The 24697-nt window shown below is 36.7% G+C and overlaps 1 protein-coding gene across 2 annotated transcripts in view; it reads right to left on the bottom strand.

The window, feature by feature from the left end:
* Positions 1-23738, bottom strand: part of ELMO1 (engulfment and cell motility 1) — a 367271-nt gene extending 343533 nt beyond the window's left edge. Inside the window, exon 1 of one of the 2 annotated variants that reach the window (XM_039336764.1) lies at positions 23525-23738. The gene's annotated coding sequence lies outside the window, so the exon portion shown is untranslated. Of the gene's footprint in view, positions 1-22972; positions 23424-23524 lie in introns of those variants that run through there. The other variant, XM_039336765.1, reaches the window with a different exon arrangement.
* Between the last annotated feature and the right edge of the window lie 959 nt (positions 23739-24697).

Here is a 24697-nt window from a genome sequence, read left to right as displayed (position 1 = left end):
AAGGAGTTTTATACTTCGGTCCTGGAGCACGCTCATCACCACCTATAATGCTTAAAGTTTTGGACGGGAAGGAGGCTGAACAGCAGTCTGAAGAAGCTGTGTTGATGAAAGCTGGAAAATCACAGGCCGAGTGGTTTCAACAAGTCGAGATGAAAGAGCAAAGAATGACTCGGGCAGCGCATAGACGTAAGGAAAAGGAACAACAGAAGAAAGATATCAAAGAAGTTTTACAAGAATCTGCTTCTGAGCCTGTGGGAGGAGCAAGACCTAAGAGATCTTCGGTACAATCTTCAATGGCAGGTCTTCAAGCAGTCTTCTCCAGGCTTTTGGATGAGGGAGATGGTAAAGCTCCTGACATGGAATGCTAATGGCCTTAATTCCCCTCAAAACAGAAAGAAAATATTTCACTATTTGAAGCAGCATAACAATGACATTATTTGTTTGCAGGAAACGCATATTATCTCTAAGGATCAAAAATATTTAGTTAATGCTCGATTGGGATCTCATTTTGTATCTTCTTCTCCTGGGAAAAAAGGGGGTGTAGTTATTTACGTTAAGCAAAATTTATCAGCTCGTTTAGTAGATTCTGATCCTCAAGGGAGATATGTTATGATTGAAGTGGGACTGTATGGTAAGAAAATACTTATAGTAGGTTTGTATGCACCAAACCAACAACAGGAAAATTTTTATAGGTTGTTGCACCAAAAATTGATTTTATTGGATTACAAATCTGTTATATTGATGGGAGATTGGAATGGAGTTTTAGACACATGTAGAGACAAAAAAGGACTTTCTACTTCTTTTAAACAGGCTAAATTACCTAAGGCTTTTTTTTTTATTTGAAAGAGGACTGGGAGTTGCGAGACTATTGGCAAGAACACAATCTGGAAGAGATAGACTTCACTTTCTTTTCGGATAGACATCAATCTTTTTCAAGAATTAACTTTTTTTTGATTACAACGGATTTATACTTTAGAGTAAAGAATTTAAAGATATTCCCAAGGATATTGACAGATCACAGTCCAGTATGGATGGAATTGGTTACTGAAAAAGAGGAGAGAAGATCTTGGAGGTTGAATGAAAATTTGTTTAGGCAAGAAACGAATGTTCAGAAACTTAAAGAGCATTTAAAGGAATATTTTGTTTTAAATATGCATAAGGGTACTTCAATGTCAATGGTATGGAATGCAAGTAAAGCTTATATGCGTGGGGTTTTGATGCAAATGAATAAGATTCATAGACAGAAACAGGTGCAGAAATGTAAGGAGTTGGAAGATGAGATTAAATTAAAAGAAAAAGTTTTAATTTTGAATCCTACAGAAGAGAAGGTTAAGGAATCTATAAAATTGCTTAAATCGCAATTTAATATGTTAATGGCAGATCAGACTGCAACTAATTTACTGTACATGAAACATAACACATTTTGTAATGCTAATAAGCCAGGGAGATGGCTGGCCTATCAATTGCGAAAGAAACAGAAGTTGAGAATTATAGACAAAATAAATTATAAAGGTAAATTGGTATTTCAGAAGGACTTGATTAAGAAATCTTTTTTAGATTATTATAAAAAATTATATATGGGTAGGAAAGTACAGGCTTTAGATATAGATAAATATTTACAAGATGCTCATTTTCCTAAACTAACAGAAGACCAGAAACAAGAAATCAATAGATCAATTACCACGGAGGAAATTGTGACAGCAATTAAAGAACTAAAGTTAGGTAAGGCACCTGGTACTGATGGACTGACATCAATTTATAACAAGACTTTGATAGATGAGTTGATAGAACCTTTAAGGGAACTTTTTAATAATATATTACAGGGTTTAGAGACCCCCTTGTCTTGGGGTAGAGCTTTTATATCTTTGATCCCAAAAGAAGACCAAGATCTCACTCTACCAAAGAATTATAGACCTATATCTCTTTTGAATGTAGATTATAAGATTTTTTCAAAAATTTTAGCTAATAGATTTATGGTTGTGTTGAACCAATTAATACATATGGACCAAACTTGTTTTATAATTGGAAGGTATATGAAAAACAATGTCAGATAAATTATTAATTTAATAGAATATTTGGATAAGAACAATCAAACTTCTGCAGGATTGATATTTTTAGATGCTGAAAAAGCTTTTGATCAATTAAATTGGCAATTTATGCTAAGACTGGTTGAGGAAATGAATTTTGGAGATAAAATTTTACAGGCCCTTCGAGCTATTTATCAAAAACAAACGGCACAACTTATAGTTAATGGAGGTTTATCAGAGGTATTCCCAATTGAAAAGGGGACTAGACAGGGTTGTCCATTGTCTCCATTGCTGTTTGTGTTAACTTTGGAAATTTTATTGATTAAAATTCGGGAATCATCGAAGATAAAAGGAATAGAAGTTAACAAAAAAGAATATAAATTAAGGGCTTTTGCAGATGATCTAGTTGTTACATTATCTCAACCAACTTATTCTGTAATGGAGTTGTTACAATTGATAAATCAATATGGACAAGTTTCAGGTTTTAAAATTAATAACAATAAGATTAAAATATTGCCTAAGAACATGACCAATTTGGATAAGGAGACATTGGTTAGATTGACAGGCTTTGAGGTTGTTAATAAGGTAAAATATTTGGGTGTTATTTTATCTGCTTCCAATTCAAAATTGTATAAAAATAATTACGAAACGCTGTGGGTTAGAATACAAAAGGATTTGGATAATTGGAAAAAGCTGCAATTGTCCCTTTTGGGGAGAATAGCAGCGATTAAAATGAATGTTCTGCCAAAATTTCTCTTTTTATTTCAAATGAGACCTATTTTAAAGAAAGAAGCAAATTTAGATGAGTGGCAGAAAGGTATCAATAAATTTATCTGGGCAGGGAAAAAACCAAGAGTAAAACTTAAAATTTTACAAGATATACAAGAGACAGGTGGACTTAAGGTACCGAATTTGAAATTGTATTACGATGCTGTGGTCTTAACATCAATTAGTGATTGGCTTAATCTAACAAATGTAGATATACTCCTTTTGGAGGGATGGGATTTACTTTTCGGATGGCATGCCTATTTAATTTATAATAAAAAGTTTGATAGGGTCTTTAGACCTCATATCTTAAGAATTTCTTTACTTCGGGTTTGGAAGAAATACTATAGAAATGATTCAAAAATTCCATTATGGGCTATTCCATGGCATGCAATAGAAGGAATAAGGAGAGGAGTTAAGATGGATATTACTTCTTATACACAATTACTTAAGTGGGATGGTAAAAATTGGCAATTAAAATCTATGGACGAATTAGTACAAGAAAATATTATTTATTCATGGTTTCAGTATAGACAATTATTGGAAAGGTGGAAGATAGATTATAAGGTGGGCTTGCTTAGAGAGGATGAGAATTTGTTAAAACAAATTAGAGATCAAAGTCGAACCCATATTAAAAGAATTTATGGTGTCTTGGTGGAGTTGGACTCAGAAGCAGAGTTAGTTAAAGATTGTATGGTTAAGTGGGCACAAAATTTTGATGAGCCAATTTTATTAGATACTTGGGAGATTATTTGGGTGAGGAATGTTAAATTCACGCAAGCCCAAAACTTACGGGAAAACTTTTATAAAATGTTTTACAGATGGCACCTTGATCCACAAAAAAAGTCTTGTATGTATCCAAACCTGCAGCCTAAATGTTGGAGATGTGGTTGCTCGGATGCTACTTATTATCATATTTGGTGGTCATGGAAAAGTATTAAAGCTTTTTGGATTAAGCTATGGTGGAATATTCAAAGAATTTTTAAAAGAAGGATAAAATTTACTCCACAATTGTTTTTGTTGGGTATTGTTTCTGATTGTGATGATAAAGAGATTATTTTAATGTTAAATTTAATTACTGCGGCTAGGTTGTTAATAGGGCAATATTGGAAGAAGGAATTTTTGCCTACTTTGCAAGAATGGTTTTTTAAAGTTTCCTACTTAGCGGAAATGGCAAAAATTTCGGCTTTCTTGAAAGATCAATCGCAAGAGAAGTATCTTTCGGTGTGGAAAAGATGGATAAATTTTATACAATATAAGTATGATATAAGAAAATATTATCTAGCTTTTGAATAATTTATATAAGTTTAAGATATTATTTAGAAGTGTAATTGTTATTATTCTTTAATTTTTTATTTTTTTTATTTTTTATTTCTTTTTATTTTTTTTTTGTTTTTCCTCTTTTTGTTTCTTATATATAATGGAGTTAAAGTATTTTACAATTTGTTTATTGTGCGTAATTATATTTGCTTAAGATTTATTTGAGTTTAAAACTTTTTTTCTTTTAAGATCTAGTTAAGCCTGTATTCAGCTCTGGGAAGAACTGGGGAGGGTTTTGGGGTGGGTTGGGAGGGATTGGGGAACGGGGTTTTTATTGTAAAATTTTAAAAAAATTTAATTAAAAAAAAAGAATTATTTAAGTGATTAAGTGATTTAAGTGATTCATCCCACGTGTCAGATATTCTCCATGTATATCCTGTAGGATCTCCATCATTGCATGCCAACCAATGGTCAAAACAATAAATTATAACCATTCTATTTTCTTACTGTATTTTCATACCAAAACCAAATCAATCTCATTTCTTTATAAATATATAAATAAATAGCTCAATACTGCTTTATACTCTATGTAAGGTTATTATATTTAGACTGCAAGACTCCAGCTGATCACTTGATGGAAATAATCAAATATAAAACATTCTAGCTCTCTGCTATCTGGTTATGGTCAGCCAGATATAATAGCTCTACTCTATGTAAAGCACAGATATAGGTAGTGTTTTGTCTATAGCAGTCAACAGTTAGTAAAACATTATGTCTTTAACAGATAGGCAAAATAGGAACCCAAACAGACAAGTTAATTTTCCTTACTGTAAAACTACAATAAAGAATCTTCAAATTCTGAAAGTGTAATTCTCCTACCATCTCTTTTACAGCCAGAGAAACTGGGGGGGGGGGTGTTTCCTTCTGAGCCTCTTGTTCTGCCAGCTATACAGGTGCGAGCTCTTATCTAACCATTCCCTAGACAGCATGCCTTTGCCCAATCACCCAAGGTCCTATACTTTAAGAAGAACAGAAAATGATTTGGCCATCCAGCAATCCAAGAAAAAATGAGAAGTTTGTTGACTGATGGAAAAGGTCTGCTTAAAAAAAAGTTCTGCTTTGAATACCCATTCATGTGTATATATAGAAAATAATATTTTCTAATAGTAAGTTTGATTTCATTGTTTACGGTAAGAGGAGAAAGAAGGGTAATAAGGGGATGGTTTTTGTTACTATAAAGATGACATCTCAGGAAAAATGTATATGAACGAAAAAGGAAAAAGGAAAGAAACAAAGAATAAAAAGAGAACTTTTGAAAGATAAAGTAAAAGTCTAATATGAAGAATATAAAAATACAGATTAATTTCTCAGTTCAGTAAAAGAATACAATCACTCCTGGAAAGTAAAAAAGAATTATCTTACAACATGCCATATAAATGTACGTAATTATGCTAGATGTCTTATAAAAAAGGATCTTTTGTGAAATGATGAAACAGATAAAAGTTATCTAAGAAAAATGCATACATGTTGAAAAAAAATAAAGATAAGGCAACACTGTATAAATTATTCATTTAATGTATAAAGACTAATAATAAATGCAAAGAATTAGTCAATGAAAAATTTAGATAAAAGAGGCAGAGATACTGCAAAGCAATTTTGATGGAAAAAAAGATTTCTTTGGTATTGTGTGATGAGGATTAAACAAGGAATCTCCAAGAAAGGAACAGAATTAAAAGTATAGTAACGCAATCATAAGTGAAACTGAAATGAAGGAAGCTAAATGCAACAAAGAAAAGTTACTGTAAATTTCTTCATTTAGAGAAAGAATATGACAAAAGTGAACAAATTTGAATTAGAGAATGTTTTTCCAAAATATTGGAAAAGTGGGTTATTGGTTTTTGAGTACAATAGGAAAGTTAAATGATCAACATAAGTCATGCATAGGAATTAATTAGCAAATGATTAAATATTGAGTAGGAAATAAAGGAATGTATGCATAATATCCACTTGTTCTTTAACATCTTTATGGGTGTATGTTTTAAAAATACCTTTGGCAATGTTAGAAGTGCATTGGTTTGGAATTTCAATGAGTATTTCAGACTATATATGTAGATAATGCTATATTATTGTCAGGAACCAAAACAATTTCCAGCAATTATTAAATACTAAATTAGTAAAATATGTTTGTTTGTTTGTTTGTTTGTTTGTTTGTTTGTTTGTTTGTTTGGAGAGGTTATTAAAAGTAGGGAAATGGATGGAAACACTTCAGAGCAAGCAAATGTTGGTAGGAAGGTAATAGGTATTATGCAGTCTGTTGCAAAGAAGGAAAGTCAAAATAAGCAAAAATAGTTGTGCATAAGAATATGCTTCTGTTAATTTTGTTGTATGGAAGAGAGAGTTCATGCTAGGAGAAGCATCAAAATAAGCTGAATGCATCAGGAATGATTTGCTTCAGAAGTGATACCGATAAACCAAGACATATGCCCAAGGATGAATGGGCTCTTAATAAAGATCAAATATAAAAGCGACTAACTTGTACAAGAGAAAAACACTGAAGTGGTTGGTTCATATAAAATGAATAAGAATTTTGCTGAAAAATAAATGTAAAAAAAAAGGATTGAGATAAAGGAAAAAGCTGAAAAAAATGTGGTTGGAGGAAGCTGATAACTTCCTCCATCACCTGAGAAAGTGTGTGAAATAAGAAGCAAAATGAACAAAAATAATTACATGCATGGAGTATGGATGTAATAGAAGCAACTACAGTCTGCAAAGATTATAGATAGTCCACAACTTACAACCATTCCTTTAGTGTCCGTTCAAAGTTACAATGGCACTGAAAAAAGTTACTTATAACCATTTTTCACACTTATGACCTTTATAGCATCTACATGGTCACATAATCAAAATTCAGATACTTAGCAACTTATATTTATGACTGTTGCAGTGTCTCGGGGTCACGTAAGTAATTAAATCTATGGGGAAGACAGATTCACTTAACATGTGTAGTGATTCATTTAACAACTGTGGCAAGAAAGATCATAAAGTGGAGCAAATCTGACTTAACAATGACTTGCTTAGCAACAGAAATTTTGAGCTCAATTGTGGTTGTAAGCAAGGACTATCTGTATTTATCTATTTATATCCTGCCTTTATTATTTTTTTATACACAACTCACAGTGAATGTATCTAATATTTCTTTTCGCTCCTATTTTCCCCACAATAATCTAGTATTCACAAGGATTTATTTTTTTATAATTTTAAAAAATCAGAATGATTTGAAGAAACTATCAATTAGTAAGTTCACTCTTGTGATATATACTCTGATGGTTTTATAATTAAATATAACAATTTTGAACAGCAGTGAGATATATTTTTGTTAAGATATGTGTTGTGTTCTGAGCCTGCTGAAGCATTCAGCAGGCTCAGAAATGTTGCAAATGGTCCTGGGCAGACCAAATGATGCCTGGGACCAGACTGGCTATCGCCAGCCTTGGGCACATGCACAAGGCGCGAAAACAGCCGGAATTCTATTGGCTGACACTGTCCGGTTTTTGGACATTATAAAAACTCTGTGTGTCTTTTGTTGGTTGTTGGTTGTATGAAGAGATCAATAAAGGAAGCTTGCTTATACAATGTGTCTTCGCTTTATGCCTCAACCCTACAAACACAAAACTGGCGATGAAGGTGGGATCGCTGCAGACAAGAGGAAGATCTACAAAAGAATTTAGGACTCACAGAAGGTCCTGAAGCTTGGGAAGTCGGTGTCCAACATAGTGATTCAGCCTGCCAGTACAGCATCACTGGAGGTGAGCTCGGCAAACAGACCCCTTCCCCCAAGACAAGGCTTGCAGCGAAGGCATTAATGAGACTGTAAGGCTTAAGATGTCTAAGATTGGCCAGTTATTTGATTTTGATGTGTCCCACCCGGAGCGCTGGAACTCGTACATGGCGTGGGTGGAAAACTATTTCAGGGTCAATCAGATAAAGGAAGATGGCCTGAAAGCGGCAACTCTGCAATGTGTCTGTGGATAGGAAACATTAGACATAGCAGAGAATCTGCTTTTGGAGTCAGTAGCTTACACTGAAGAAAATGCTTAAAGATTATTTCCAGCCTAAATTTTCTGTAATCGCTTGGAGGCACGTGTTCGAGCAGAGGGACCAGAGGCCGGGTGAGTCTGCCGCGGACTTTATTGCTGCCTTAAGACAAGCGGCCAGGCCTTGTGAATTCAAGGACCTAGAGGAGAGGCTCCTTAGGCCACACACATTTTGTGTGTGGCCTAAGGAGCAGGGAGCTGCAACAAAAGATCTTCACCAAAGAAGAAGTTTCATTCCAAGATGCCTTGTGAGAGGTTGCAGTTGTAGAAGCAATGGGAGATGCTGTGAAAGCTTTGCAGCTTGCAAGAAACCCTCCAGCCACCGTGACCGTCCATCAAGAGGTTACTCGAGAAGATCCAGAACCGGATCCTGAAGAGGAGGTGGACAGGCTACACCAGCAAGCAGAGAAAAGGCTGAAGGAGTGTCCAGACAAGGCCTCAGCATCTCCTCAGTGCTTCGAGTGTGGAGGACGCCACAAATGTGCTGACTGCAGATTTTGCTCTGCCATTTACCGGGCATGTGGCAGGCAAGGCCACATTGCCTCTGTCTGTTTGGGTCACCAGAAGGTCCAACCTTGGGAAGAATTGCTTCAGAAAGATATCAGGGTCCCCAGCCAACACAAGGTGGGTTTCTGCGCATCGCGCAGAAGTATTCTGAGACAGGGACACACAAGCCCCTTAAGAAAAAGCTTTGCGTTGACGTGAAGTTGCAAGGGATTCCCCTATCAATGGAGTTGGACACAGGGTCCGCTCTATCGATCATTTCACATGACACCTTCAAAAGAATTTGCAGCAGTAGTGGCCTTCGAGTCAAACTCAGGCCATCGAACTTAATTCTCACTGACTTCCAGAATTCCAGAGTCAATGTGGAGACTACGCTCAAAGTGCAGTGTAAGGCTTTTGGAGGCCTACTAGATGTGGTGGTAGTTGGGGGTAATTGTATGAGTCTCATTGGACTCGATTGGTTCAAGGCCCTTGGAATCCAAACAACTGGGCTTCACAGCTTGCAAATGTTAGGCCTTGCAGAAGTCTGCAAGGAGTTTGCTGATGTGTTTAGCACAGAGCTGGGTTCATACAAGGGGCCTCCCATTGCCCTACGCTTAGACCCAGCTATCACACCTATTAGGATTAAGCCTAGAAGGGTGCCTTTTGCTCTCAAAGGCAAAACTGATGCAGAGCTAGACAAGCTGCTCCAGCAGGGCATCATAGAATCTGTGGACTCTAGCCCATGGGAAACCCCTATTGTAACCCTCTAAAGACTAATGGAGAAGTCCGAATTTGCACAGACTATAAATGTACATTGAACAAAGCACTACAACAGCATGCATATCCAGTGCCTGTGGTAAGCCACATTCTGGCCTCCCTCAAGGGGGGGGGGCGAATTTTTGCAAAGCTGGATTTGGCACAGGCCTACTAACAGTTACCTGTTGATGAAAAAACAGCTGAGGCTCAAACAATTGTAACACACAGAGGAGCCTTTAAGGTCAAAAGGCTGCAGTTTGGGGTTAATGTAGCCCCTGGCACATTTCAAAGTGTCATGGAGTGCATACTTCAAGGTATTCTTAGGGTCTGTCCCTACTTGGATGACATCCTCATTGCTGGAGAGTCATCTCTAAACATAGCTGAAAGATTAAGGGCTGTCTTGCTTCGTTTCCACCAAGCGGGTCTGAAACTGAAGCAAGATAAATGCAAAATTGGAGTCACTTCCACTGAATTTTTAGGCTTCAGAATTGATGCTCAAGGCATCCATCCTGCTGAATCCAAGCTTCAAGCGATTCAGCAGGCCCCAAGTCCCAAGTCCAAAAGCGAGCTTCAGACTTTCCTGGGACTCCTAAATTTCTATCACACATTCCTTCTTCACAAGGCTGCAGTGGCTGAGCCATTACACCGGCTCTTGGATAAGCAGGCTCCATAGCAATGGACTAAGGTCCATGAAAGGAGTTTCAATGAGGTTAAGGCCTTGCTTTCTTTAAATGCTGTATTAGCACATTTTAATGAGAAACTGCTTGTATGCATCACATGTGATGCATCCCCTTATGGGGTGGGAGCAGTACTTAGCCACTTGAAGGCTGATGGGGCCCAAGTCCCTGTGGCCTACTATTCCAAGACTCTGTAATCTGCAAGCGTAATTACGCTCAGATTGACAGAGAAGCCTTGGCCACAGTGGCTGGCATAAAAAAAATTCATGATTTCTTATATGGCCCCCACTTCACAGTCTACACAGACCATAAGCCTTTGTTGGGTTTGTTTACCACAAACAAACGAACACCACACATTATTTCCCCACAAATGCTGAGATGGTCTATCTTCCTGTCAGCATATGACTACACTTTAATTCACAAACCTGGAAAAGAAATGGGCCATGCAGATGGCCTCAGCAGATTACCTCTAAAACAGATAGAGGCAGATCCTGCTCCTGCTATTAACATTCTCTCCATTCAGGAGTTGCCTGAATCTCCCCTCAATACTAGGGACGTGGCTGCAGAGACTGCCACTGATCACACGCTTACACGCGTGCTGACGTGGATGTTGTCAGGATGTCCTGACATGTGTCCAAGTACTGAGTTTCAAATCTTTTGGCAAAGGAAGCACAAGCTTTCTACTTTCAAAGGGTGCCTGTTATGGGGTAGTAGGGTAGTCATCCCAGCCTCATTGAGGTCTAGAATCTTGCTCTGCATGAGGGTCATCCAGGCATAGTAAGGATGAAAGCGCTTGCACGCAGCCATCTCTGGTGGCCTGGGCTTGATAAAGCCATCAAGGCCCAGGTGCACGGGTGCCAAGTGGGCTAGCAGTCAAGGCCTGCTCTCAAAAGACTAACTTATGGCAGCTGGCATCACAGGTTAGCTGATTTCCTTCTTGCACACTGCACATCTTGCACAGCCCCAGCAGAACTCCGCTGGGGTCGCCGCCTCATTACAAAATTGGACAGGTTGCACCCAGACCGGGTGGCTTCACAAGTGTCACAGTCGCGGGCACCTAGGAGACTACAGGTGGGTGATCTGGTCTGGGCAAGGAACTATGGTCCTGGACATCTCTGGATCACAGCAGTGGTATTCAAGGTCTCTGGGCAGCTGTCATACAAAGTGGCCTTGGATGATGGGTGCATCATCTGACAACACATAGACCAACTGCACTGGAGGCTTCCCAGAAACTCTTCCGCTCCTGGCTCTCCTCTCGGGGGGGGGACCTTAATCCTAATTCTGGACCACAGTCTTCCAGCTCCAGTGGGGGTTCACATGCTACAGTACATGTTCCTGTGGCAGAATGGGGACATTCACAGGATTAAGTTATTGCTCCAGATTGGGGTCATACCAGGCTTCCGCATGTGCTCCAAACAGGGAGTCTCCAAAAAGGGGGTTTGCCATGGAGGCGGCTCCTGACTCTGGCACCTCTGGCCCATACATGGGGGCTATGGGGTACTGGGGCACTTCTGCCACTTAGGCCACTCCAGCTGCTGGTCTTGGGCTTGAGGGACAGTGCTCCCAAGAGGAGTCCATTGTGGACTTGGGGAATACCACCCCACCACAGAACTTGGGGAATTCCACCTCCCCAAGGAACTCTGGTTTGAGCTTAGAGGGTCCAACCAGTCAGCAGCTGGGTGGGTCACCTGGGTCCTTGGGGCATCAAAGTCCTGGTCTGCCTAGCCTGGCCATTAGAAGGTCACAGTGGGCCAAGGGCCCATATAAACATCTTGAGGACTATGTGAGGTTTCTGTCAATTCTAAGGGAACCTTACTAGTCCTTAAACAAGATGCAGAACAAATACTCAGTGAAGGAGTATTATTTTCAACTTATTCTTTTATAAGAATCATTAATATAAGAGTGCTCTACCTGTGTGCAGGCAATTGTGATTTCCACTAACCCCCAGTCCCTTGAACACATGTACCTGTGCTGTTACATCTTAAAGTATATTGTTTTATCTAGGGGGGAGGGGTGTTGTGTCCTGAGCCTGCTGAAGCATTCAACAGGCTCAGAAATGTTGCAAATGGTCCAGGGCAGACCAAAAATTGCCTGGGACCAGACTGGCTGTTGCCAGCCTTGCACATATGCGCAAGGCACAAAAACAGCCAGAATTCTATTCGCTGACATTGTCCGGGTTTTGGACATTATAAAAGGCCTGCATATCTTGGTTGGTTGTATGAAGAGATCAATAAAGGAAGTTTGCTTTGAATGGTGGGACTTATTATATGGCTGGCATGCATATTTGATTTTTAATAAGAAAGTTGATTGGGCTTTTAAATCGCATATTTTAAGAAGTGCCCTACTCCGAGTCTGGAAGAAGTATTATTATAGGTTAAATTATAAAATACCTATTTGGGGGATTCCTGAACATGCAATAGAGGGAATATCGAAGGGGATGAATTCTGGGAAAATTCCGTATAAAGAATTACTTATCTGATCTGGCAATGACTGGCAATTAAAGTCCTTGGATGTATTAAGACAAGAAAATACGGTACAGTCATGGTTTCAATATTTACAAATAGTGGATAGGTGGACTTTAGATAAGAAAGTGGGGATAACATTAGGAGATGAAAGTTTGATAACACAGATTAAAGATCAGAATAAGGCACATATAAAAAGAATTTATAATAGTTTAATAGAATTGGATTCGGAAATGGAATTGGTTAAAGATTGTATGGTAAAATAGGCTCAGAATATTGAGGAAGCAATCCCATTGGATTTATAGGAGATAATATGGATTAGAAATGTCAAATTTACACAGACTCAAAATTTAAGAGAAAATTTTTACAAAATGTTTTATAGGTGGCACTTGGATCCTAAAAAGTTATCTTATATGTACCTTAATTTACAACCCAAATGTTGGAGGTGTGGTAGTTTTTATGCAACTTTTTTTCATATTTGGTGGACTTGTAAAAATATTAAGGCCTTTTGGATCATGATTTGGTGGAACATTCAAAATATTTTCAAAAGAAAGATAAAGTTTACTCCTCAACTATTTTTATTAGGGATTTTTGAGGATTTTGATGTTAAAGATACTGTTTTAATGTTGAATTTAATTATAGCAGCAAGGTTATTGATAGGTCAATATTGGAAGAAGGATTTGTTGCCTACATTAGAAGAATGGACATTTAGGGTTTCTAACTTAGCAGAAATGGCTAAAATTTCTGTTTATTTAAAGGATCATACACAAGAAAGATATATTATGGTATGGAGAAGATGGATAGATTATATTAAGATTAAATATGGAATTGAAAAGTTCCACTTATTTTATGATTAAATAATAAGTATTAATAATATTTAAATTAATTTTTTATTATATAACAATTGATTATAAACTGATTTGTCTATGATATGTTATTAAGGTTTAAAGGGAGTTAAGATTTAAGTATGATTTTATTGTTGTATAAATTGTTAAACTTGTTTAGCTTATGATTAATATATTTGTTAACTTAATTAGATTATGTTTAATATGTTTGAAATACCCTGTATTTGGCTTCGGGAAGTCGGGGGGGGGGGGTTGGGGGGAGGGTAAATGGATTTATTTTGTAATTTTCAATAAAACTTTTTTAAAAAAAATAAAGGAAGCTTGCTTATACAATGTGTCTCCGCTTAATGCCTCAACCCTTGAAACACAAAAATATGAATTTGCTATTATTCCTAAAAAGCTTTGTAAATATTTTTCTTTCCCTTCCTATTTTCATTAGCTCTAGAAACAGAGATTTCCAAAGCTGCTGCTGTAATTCTTCATCGACCAGGTCATATTTAATTTAATTTTGCAAATAAACAGCTTAATTACCATGCCTGGATGGGAAAATAGCAACTCAAATTGCACAATTATTACTAATGTTTACAAACAAAAACCATTATTTACATATGGTAGTAAAGGTGTTAATATTCATAAATAAAAACATCACCTTCAAAAGAAAGGCTAAAGTTAGAATGCTTTCAATTCAGTATCCCCCTTCTATTCTTATTATGCAATATATTTAAGTAAAATTAGATGTTATCTAAAACAGTATAAACTCTCCCAAATGCTTTCAAAACTCAAGAGCACTGATTTAATTGCTCAGCAGAACTTAAAACCAAAAATCCAAGCAACAAAGAATGAACACAATTCTCATTCTTTAGTTGTGTTTACAAAAAAATTGTCAAATTTTCTAAAAATTATCTATTTTCCACCATATTCAACCCTCTAATCAGTAATCTGAAATCTCCTCTAATAAATCAAAATCCTAGTTTCCTTCAGCCTCTACTTTGGCTTTCTTCCTTTGCCAAGTGACCTTCAATGTCAGTACTTCTGAATAATCAAACAGTTCTCCCTCTATTATTATATATATTATTTGAAATAAGAAAGACTATTCAATTAAAGTTTTTTTGGAAGAACTAGCCCATTTGTATTCATTAGATCGCCTCCCTATTACTCCAATTTCCCACAATTGTCCTGATAGATTTATCTTCCATTCAATCTGTTCTTCTTCCTTTTCCTCAAATTTCTTCTGATTTATGTAAAAAGTCTTTTCCATTTTCAATGTTGTCACTCCCTTTTCTGATTTTTCCGTTGGCTGGATCTGTTGGTCAATTGAGTCCTGTCTTAGTGTTTAGTTGTTCCACTTTTCCTGTTATTTTCTGCATTGTTAGTTCTTTGGTTGTAGTCAAGATGTGGGTTTGTATATATAAGCTGGCATCTTGTTCCTTTATGTTGCATCTTATTTTGTCACAAGCTGAAAGAATGGTTTCGTGTATTGATTTCAGCATAGAAAGGATTTTTTTCTGATCTTCATCCATATTCTCTTGATAATGTGTTAAGTTGAAGACTTTAGAATCAAACATTAAAAATAGTTTTTTGTTTTTTATAACTGGGTATGGGACATCTATTTCACGTCTTATAGGCAGTCTTTATAGTTTTTGCCAAATAAAAATTTATAGTCCAAAGTATTCCATCATCTCGTGTAATAATAGATGTTTCTCATGTAAAGAAATAAGAAAAAGTTTTAAAGAGAAGATCAGATCTTATCCAATTTCATCCACGTTGCTTTAAAGGTGCTTGGTGGTGATATTGACTTCGGCTGTCAGCAGCTTAATGATGAGCCATATTGCTATGGCCGGTCTTTCCCCTGCTGGTTTGGAGGGCTGTCCTGGATCAAGTGGCAGGGCTGCTGCCCTCCTGCAATCAAGCAGGAGTCCCCTCCTTGCTTGTCGCCCCTATAGGGCAACTTCTGACCCCTTCCAGGATCTCTCAGTGGGACAAATTCGGACGCAAAAGACGGAGCTCATCTTCCAGTGTCTGCAGCACTGCAATGGCAAACCAAATAGGTAAGATGTGTAACAAGACTAATAGACTTTTTGTTTAATATGGTGGAAAATAGATCACTTTTAGAAAACAGAACAAGACTATATGCAAATAGATAAGATGTGTATTTAGAATATTAGATTTTGTTATGAAAAGGGAAAAAGGAAGAAGTTGAGATAAGGGAAACTTTGGTTATCTAAAGCAGGGCTTTTCAACCTTTTCACCCATTGTACCACTTTTAAGATATGGCAACATCCGAGTACCACCAGTCGCCTAGCAAGGTGTCAAAAACATGACCAAAAAAAAGGAAAAAAGTGATAAAGTACAGGTAGTCCTCGACTTACAACAGTTCACTGAGTGACTATTCGAAGTTACAATGGCACTGAAAAAAGTGCCCCCTAAGCCACAGCCGAGCAAGACACCTGCCTGCCCATCCGATGGCATTCTTCCTCCTGTCCGAGGTTTTCATTGTTGTGAGCATTTCTGTTGAGGATTGGCAGCGGGGGTGGGGTGGAGGGGGTTTGGTTTTTATTCCCCCCATCTGCTGGGTGGTTGCAGCAGGTTTTGGTCACTTCACATGACCCTGGGACACTGTGACCATCATAAATATGAATCAGTTGCCAAGCATCTGAATGTAAATCACAAGACCCTGGAGATGCTGTAACATTCCAGCTGATCGGCACTTCTTCAGGGCTCAGCAGAAGCACCAAGATCAGCGCCGAGCTCCAGCTGGAGACTGGCGCTGATCCTGGCGCTTCCACTGAGCCCTGACAGCCCTGAATAATAATAATAATAATAATAATAATAATAATAATAATAATAATAACAACAACAACAACAACAACAACAACTTTATTGTCACTTTGAAAGTACACCAATCGGCATACATCAAAATGAAATTTCATTGGATACAGCTCTCAAAGGGTCACCACCTCTGATATACACTCCTGACCGTGGCGCTTCCGCTAGGCCCTGACAGCCCTGCAGCTCCAGCCATCTCTCACTCAGGCTTGTGCAGTGCTGCCACTGGTTCAGCTCATTCCCGTCCCCCACTACCACTTTTCTAGGATGGTCACATATCACCTGCCAGGTGCCAATGTACCACAGGTGATACCCATACCACTGGTTGAAAAGCCCTGACCTAAAGCTTGGAAATTATAAATACCAAATGTTAATTTGAATATTGATGGGAAATAAAGCTTAGGAAAAAGTAATAACAGGACATTGATTGTATATAAGTAATGCAAACACAATTAAGATATGTATAAGTTAAAAATTATTGATAAATGTAACAAAGATAGTTTTACCTAGTTGATAATAATAAGAACTATATTAGCCTAATATGAGATAGTAAATATTAAGGGAAAAAGAGAGGAAATATCTGATGTTGTAACTTGAGATTTGTACTAAAGATTTATATATGTTATTGAATTATTGATTAACCAAGTCATCACATTGCTTTTTAAATGTTTAATTGTAAAATTAGAAATATTATTTAAAATATTATTTTAAAAAGTTGTCAAATATATGATGTTTTATTTGAGCATTCAACAAAATATACAACTACAGTAATATCTAAAACAATCATATCTGATAAAGTAATGAAGCTTTAATTTATAAATGTAAAAAGGTACTATATATCTTTGCTCATGACTGCTACAAACAATGTTTATATTCAGGAAAATGCTTTAAGAAAAATCTCATCGTAATTTGTTAATAATACTATAAATATTTTAATAAACATAATAAAATAAATATTTCAGTCTCAATGTTACAAACAACTGTGGAGGTACCTGACTTTCATTTTGTCAACTATTCCTACTCACATCCCAAAAATGACTCTTCTTAAAATCTAGGCCCTTTTTCACTAGTATCTCTAAACATCCTCAAATATGTCTATTCACTGCCCCTACCACCATTTCATGCAAATCTTCCTATAATATTCTTTTTCATGTCCTTCCTCTTCCTCTTGCTAGCATAACAGATTTGCATCCCCAATGCTCCTTCCTTCTTTTATTCTACCCATTACTTCAAAGGGCTTCAGCATGCAAAAATTCTAATATTGAAAATGAAGCCAGCAACAGAACCATTAGGCAACCATAAGCTATGTGAGTTTATAATACAAACTAAACTTGCTAAATTAGTATTCTCTCTGCAAATGGTACTGTATTTGGATTCCAGTCGGGGTAATTAGAATTAGAATGAAGTATAATTTATTAGTTAACAAATAAACATTTATTAGTATCAAATGAAATATCTACCTTCCATCTGAGCGGTAAAATTAACTTTTGAAGTAAACTATGGCTTCTTATAGTATTAGTTTTATATAATAGAATACACAAAGTTTAGGACACAAATCCCAGATATAAGAAGTATGCTTCTTTGTATTTTGAACCCCATTTTATAAGTAATCATACTAATCCTATTGTTATTCTACCATTTCTTTATAAACCAACATAGAAGAAATACACTATTTTAATATGCAATTAACCCCCACGTTTCTAAAAGCCTTTCATAAATAAGTAACTACGCTACATAAAATAAAACAAACATTGTTTGTTTATAGCTCAATTGAACAGTCCAACTTGAAGCTTTTGGTAAAATGTTATTTTATTCATGTGCTGACAGAACGAAACTTGAAATGACTAGGTATTCCACTGGAGTAAAACTTGAAATGTTCCAAGTATTCTGATCATAGGTAATAACAGAAATAAATATGAGTCTTATTGTATATTTGAATTACCACCAGGATCAGAAGAGTGAGATAGCATCTACAGTGACTATCGCTTATCTGTCAATCAACTTCCAGAAAAAATGACTAAAAGATTATTTTAGTCAAAGAACAACTTTGAAAATATTAAAGCAAATTGATAAATGAAACAATAGTAATACTTTATTTATCATCCATTGAAAAATAAATTTAAATTAGAATCTCTTATCAGAAAAAAATACCATACTTCAACATAATCCTAAGGTACTAAGCTAGCACAGTTACAAAATAGGACCCTATCTTTTTAACATTCCTTTCAATTAATGCCCTTCATGACCCAATTTTTAGACTATGCCATCCAACCTACTTAAAAAAATAAAGCAGCAAATTTAGTTTTTGTTACTGCTACACTTTCTCTATGAGAAGGAACTCATCTCTCTAGACATTTTCCCTCATGTCCATATTTGCACACAAAACTGAAGAAATCAACTCAAACAATTTGCGTTTCATCGCTGAAATAGGAAAATCACTGATTTTTAATCTAAAGATAAACTTTTCTTTCAAATCAATTTTTATTTATAAAAATATGTTCAGAACAGCAAAAGAGCTACAACTGCAGAAATTTAGGGTTGTTTTAATTACAGGTGTATACTGATTCTTAAAAGATAATTAATAATTTTGTATCTGACCTAATTAATATTTTAAAACTATATCAAAGTTGAAAATAGGACACTGCACATGAGCTGTCTCTTGTGCCATGTGGAAGTTACATCACCATCTGTTTATTTATAGAGTCATTGAAACATACAAATTAACCAGGAACGCCTAAACATTTGTATTTATCTATACAGTAACCTGCATCCTATCAATAGAGAGATACATATATAGTGTACAGGCACACTAAAGATGCCACAACTGCTTTGGCACATACACCAGTTGCAGGCAATCTGACCCTATACACCAGTTGCAGGCAATCTTACCCTAACTCCTCCATAGCTTCAGCATAGTGTTTTCTTATGGATGTATACCACTGACATTAATACATGGGTCTTGTATTTCTAAACCATATTATCAAGTGGTTTTTATGATGATGTACAAAAGGAATTTTTTTTTAATAGAAACAGCCATCAAAAAGCACTAACACTAAAGCAAATTGAGTTTAGGGAAGATCAGAAGCACTCACTAGAACAGAACTGAATGTTAGATGTAAAGAGAAAAAGATGTCCCAGAGCACAAATCCTTAAATCAAAAGGGAAGAGTAACTACAGCATTCTGAAAAAAGTTGCAATTACTTTCAGGCAATGTCAACAGGTTGTAATGGCTCCTAACACATACTCTGAAGAGCTCTTTCTCTTTTTATATTTTCTCTTTCTATTCACAGCCTTTTCTAAACTGGATAAACACATTTATCATTTTAAAGTAATTTCATGGATACAAAAGTGGTAAAACTAAAAAGATAAAATTATTGAATTTATAAAGTCAGATAAATAAAAAAGATCCACACATTAAATAATTCGAGTCATAAACAAATTGTATTACTTAAGCCTCAAATGGCTGAATTTGCATTATGCGAGAGGGGAGCTCCTTTTGCATTTGTTATAAAAGGAAGCCTTCCATAAAATATGGATAGGACACTATACTGCTAGCTAGGAAATATGAGAGTTCGTCCAGCACATCTGGAGACCACTAGAATGTAAAAACAGAGAGCTCAGGATCTGAAATTAAACAAGGGAAGAACATTAACCTGTGATCTTGAATATACTAAAAATCAATATATGTTACAGGTCTATGAAACATTTGAACCTGTTGAACAGGTTGATCTAAACAGGATGATCTAAAACAAACAGAAATAACAGAATTTCTGTTATATAAACACAAATGCTATGGCAAATCCTGAAATCCATGTCTAGAAAAAATGGAGTTCTGATTCTGAAAAGACTGAAAATGATTAAGGTAAAAAGATTACTTGGCTAGTAATGGTTAACTTAGTTTGGAAAATTTCGTAGGTTCAGAGCCACAGCACTGCCACAAAGAAACTTATATTAACAAAATGTAGAATGCTGAGCTTGGAATAGATGCATCTTTGATACAAAGAACAAATTCTAGCACGTTCAATAATCTCATCAATACATAAAGACATTTATAATCTGCAACTGGACTAATCTGGGCACAAAACATCCATCACATTTGTTCAACTGTTATTATCTCAGTAAGGCTTCTTTGGATTGCATCAGTCAATTAAATAAAAAAAATAACCTTGATTATATATTTAGTTCAAAATGTAGAACAGTTGTAAATAGAGACTGGCAGCCTACTCTAAAAGTCTAATCAAAGGAAGACCAACATGTACAGCCTATTAGTAAGAAGAAATTTAGAAGGCTCACTGGAGTGATCCTAATTACTCAGGGCTGGAAAGGAACAGAATTTCCAGATGTTCCATTACTGTAACAGTTTTTTGTATTTGGTAACATGAAAGGCTCTCAGAACACAAAGGACATTCTACTTTCAAAGCAATACAGCATAAATCGAACATCCCCAACAGCCAATATTATCACTTACAGACTTTTATGTTTTTAAAATAAGGACTGAAAGAGGGGAAAAGTGTATACTCTTTGAGTGTCAGTATGGAAAGCATGAGATCACATCCTAAACTATTTTCAATAGTTTAAACTTCATGGCAAAAAATCCTGCATGAATTCACATTTCACAATCCAAAAGATTTCAGTAAACAAAGAGAGGAAGGAAGGGTGGAGCAGCACCACAATTGCTTGGTAGTTTGCTACAGAAAGACACTGTCAGGAAGTGCCATTATATACACCATTGTTTCAGCCACAAGCCAAGAGAATAGCAGATCAAAAATGTAAAATGGAGAATGGAAATGACTATTATAAAGCATGCATTGCTACAAGAAATATACATTTATCAGAAGTTACAAGCACAACCCACATGCTCCAAAGCTGTAATAGAACTTCCATGGAGTGAAGAAGCTACACACTGTAGATAAACTGGAAAGTAAATATGACTATTTCATACATATTGTCAACAGTGACCCCCACATACACTATTTTGGGAGATATATACCATACATATACCATTCATATAGAACAAAGAAATATTAAACACAGAAGATAAGTAATAGTTGTTACCCTTGCTAAGGTTAATGTTTATGCAACATACCGAAATATAAAAAATACTTGATAGGTATATTCTTGTACAGTATTAGTAGTATGAGATTTTGTTTACATATGTAAGCAACTTTCATGCCATTCAGTGCTAAATAATGTACAAATTAATACTTTATATGCTAATGTTTTGTTCTGCAAGTTAAAATAATCATATTGTCCCATATAATTTTGTTTTGACCCAAGCCCTACATGCTTAAAGTGGTGTTTAATAAAATGTGCAAAAATAGGACTTGAAATAAATAGGAAAGCTCAAATAATCTTATAATAAATGTATAAGAAAGATGGCCAAGATACTATAAAGCCTTACTACTTAAATCTCTCCAATGGAATGAGTTTAGTTATTTAGTTGGAAGTACCATAATAAAGAATGGTACAAATTCAAGAAAGAAATAGAATGATAGGAGAAAGAGAGTAAGATTTCCTTATAAAGTTCTGCATTTTAATCTATTGCTATCCATTTTTAACCTCCGATTCACTTTTTAACTCTACATATTGCTTAGCTAGATGCTATAAAATTAAAATACAAGATAATATCCCAGGACATCTTCCAGTCTTACAAATGTTACAGTAGTAAATTCAAAAATACAAATGTGCACAAAATACAGTTATTCTCAGAGTACACTGTAATTTATAAAGCTCCCTACCCAGATGAGTTTACAGTTAATCTGTCAGAAGGGAAACATTAAACTTTTATGGGAAAGAGGATTTGAAGAAGCCAAAAACTAGTCCTTCATAGAATTCTTTAGAAAACATATCCAAAAATACTGGCCAGTAAGAAATAAGGAACATTTGAAAAAAAGATTACAAAACAAGGAATTGCAGAATTATCATGTCAGAGGTCTCAGTCATAGCACATGGCACTTACAAAGATTAAACCTGAGCTGACCAGTTGAATGAGCTTTACTTCCAGGCTGTTGACTTTTAAGTATAATTTATACTCAGCCCTAAAATTACATTGGTAAAGATAGCCAACTTGTCAGGTAACAAATAAGTCAATTATTATTATATATGTGCTATTATATGGAAGATGATGCTTAGATATTCAGCTCCACCCATCCCCCAAATGCTTTGGATACACCTGCTCTTTGTTTACCTTTTATAAAATGTCGAAGTGGAACTTTCCAATCCAATATCATTACCTCACAAAGAATATTTTACTTTTTCACGTGCCACTAAATATTCTAGCAGTTTTATGTTAATAAAAAGGCAGCTTGCTTGGGGGAGGGAACAGAGATTAGGAGTTTCACACGTGCCTTACTAGGAGTCAAGTGTAGAAACAGAGGCTCTGGGTTAAAAAAAAAAAAAGGAAGAAACTATGAAAGATTGGCTGAGAAAGGAAGCACTTTCTTGCTTTCTTTTTCGAAACCAACGTAGAATGGCTTACAACACCCAGAGGCCACTACTTGGGGCAGCACCCTAAAGGTGGGTAGTTGGAAAAGGCGCAGCCCCCAACTCCTCGCCAAAAGGAATCTCGAAGTGGGCCAACTGCGGGCAAGTGCCAGCCACCCTGAGGAGCAGGGGAATTTGCGTTTCTTCTTCCACCAATACAATCAGCACCAATGTCCTTCCTTTGGGGTTTTTTCTCCGCAGCCACTTCGAACTCTTGCCATGTTTAACAGAATCTCCCCTCCCCATTTTGTTTTGTTTTTATTTTTGCCGTTGCTAACATTTCCGACCTACCTCAGGAGAAGGCAATCGTGGCAGAATTCAAGAACCAACCTTTCCCTTCCGACTTGTTCAGTTCCTTACAACCAACAATGCGGAGAAGGCAATATTGGAGATAACTACGATTGCAACCTCCCCCCACACTGCCTCGCAACGCCGGGATACCATCGGCGTAGCAACCCTTTGACGTTTTCATTCGCAGGAGCTATCGCACTCTGACCCCCTTCCCCACCTCGCTCTCAGTGCTGCAATTAAGGGCGGGGGTCCATCTGTTGTCACCACGCGTCGCGTTTCCCACGCATGCCTTCATTACTAGCTAGAGTCCTGCCAGCGCAGGTGGCGTCATTCTTGTTACAATACCCGCACAGCATCACACTTCCTTGAGGCTTGCAAGTGCCCTTCACATACAGTAGTTTACACTGAACTCAGCGGGATTTGACGTTCTTGAGAGCAATAACAAAATGCTGTCGCTCTTTCCCTTCCCCCAGCAGTCCCCATCTCCATACAAACGCACGCCTCTGGCAAGTCACGCTCCTTCCTCCTCCCCCTAATCAGAAATTAAAGTACCTTTTTCTAAAGTAGAATCAGTTCCACAAAGTGCGGAGCTAAACAATGAAGTTGGCTGCCCTGGGGCAGAAGGCAAGACCACCAGCAGTTTCTCCTTCCGCCTTCACCATTGAAGTTCGCCTTTTGCCGCGGCTTGTTTTGATGTTTCTGACCCCCCCCCCTTTCTATCCCATCCTCAGCCTCCCGAGCACTTATAAAGCTCCCAGCCGTCGTCGCTGCCGCCGCTAATGCTGTCGCTGTTCTCACTTCCTCTTCCTCCCTCCTGCTGGCCGGAGGCACGATTTGCATTTCCAAGAAGCTGCTAAAAATTATCTAGATAGGCGCGAATCTCAGTGAGGAAGAAGAATTAAGTCGTTTAGGGACTTCGTGCTTTAACTCTCGAATCGCAATCCCATCCTTAATCACATTCATTGAAATGTAAATTGCAAAGAGTTCAGTAAAATTGGAAGAGCCTCGTCCAGGACTCGTTACAATCAAATTCGCATGAATTTATGTATTCTGCGTGTATATGTTTCTATCTTTCTACCTACTTACAAGGTACATCTTGAAATGATTTAGACTAGAGTAAATTGTTAATGTGTATGTGCGTGTATGTGTAAAAATTGTTGTATTGATTGAATTATGTATGATCTTGCAGTAGGATGTTCCGTGCTAGTAACGGAAAATCGCTGTCAAATATTACTACCTCAAGCAGTTTTTTAGCTTCAGAACAGTATAGTGGTTCAGAAGATCTCCAGAAGAGGGCGGCAGTAAATATAAACAGTGAAATTGATTCCTCCCTTTTAGCTCCAGGCTTAAGCTTCTAATTAAGGTTGCAATTACAAACTGTATTTTGCCAACTATTAGCATAGGTGAATCCTGCAGTGCCTGAATCTATTGCCAGCAGCGCTTTATTTCTAAGTTACAAAATTTTGGCGGATTCTCTGGCTGAAGATATTCTCAACAGAATTTTAGGGGGTAGAGAACTTTGAGGAGGTACAGTAGCTTGTAAATTGTAGGTTGAAAAGCTGGGTCAGATTCCCAGCTGTACATTGAGTTGTTCAAGTTAAACGTGGCTGCTTTTATTATGATCAGCTCATTAAGCTGGTTGTTTCTGCCATAAACATTAGATGAAGCCTAAAGGCATAAATTGCAAGCACTTTTAACACTTCAAGTCATAGATTACTTTCCTTG

The sequence above is a fragment of the Crotalus tigris genome, unplaced genomic scaffold (genome assembly GCF_016545835.1).
Source record: "Crotalus tigris isolate CLP2741 ecotype Arizona unplaced genomic scaffold, ASM1654583v1 scf7180000017666.379230911805:20528666, whole genome shotgun sequence".
Classification (NCBI taxonomy): Eukaryota; Metazoa; Chordata; class Lepidosauria; order Squamata; family Viperidae; genus Crotalus; species Crotalus tigris.
Note: the sequence above shows the minus strand (reverse complement) of the source record. Positions and strands in the feature narration are given on the sequence as shown.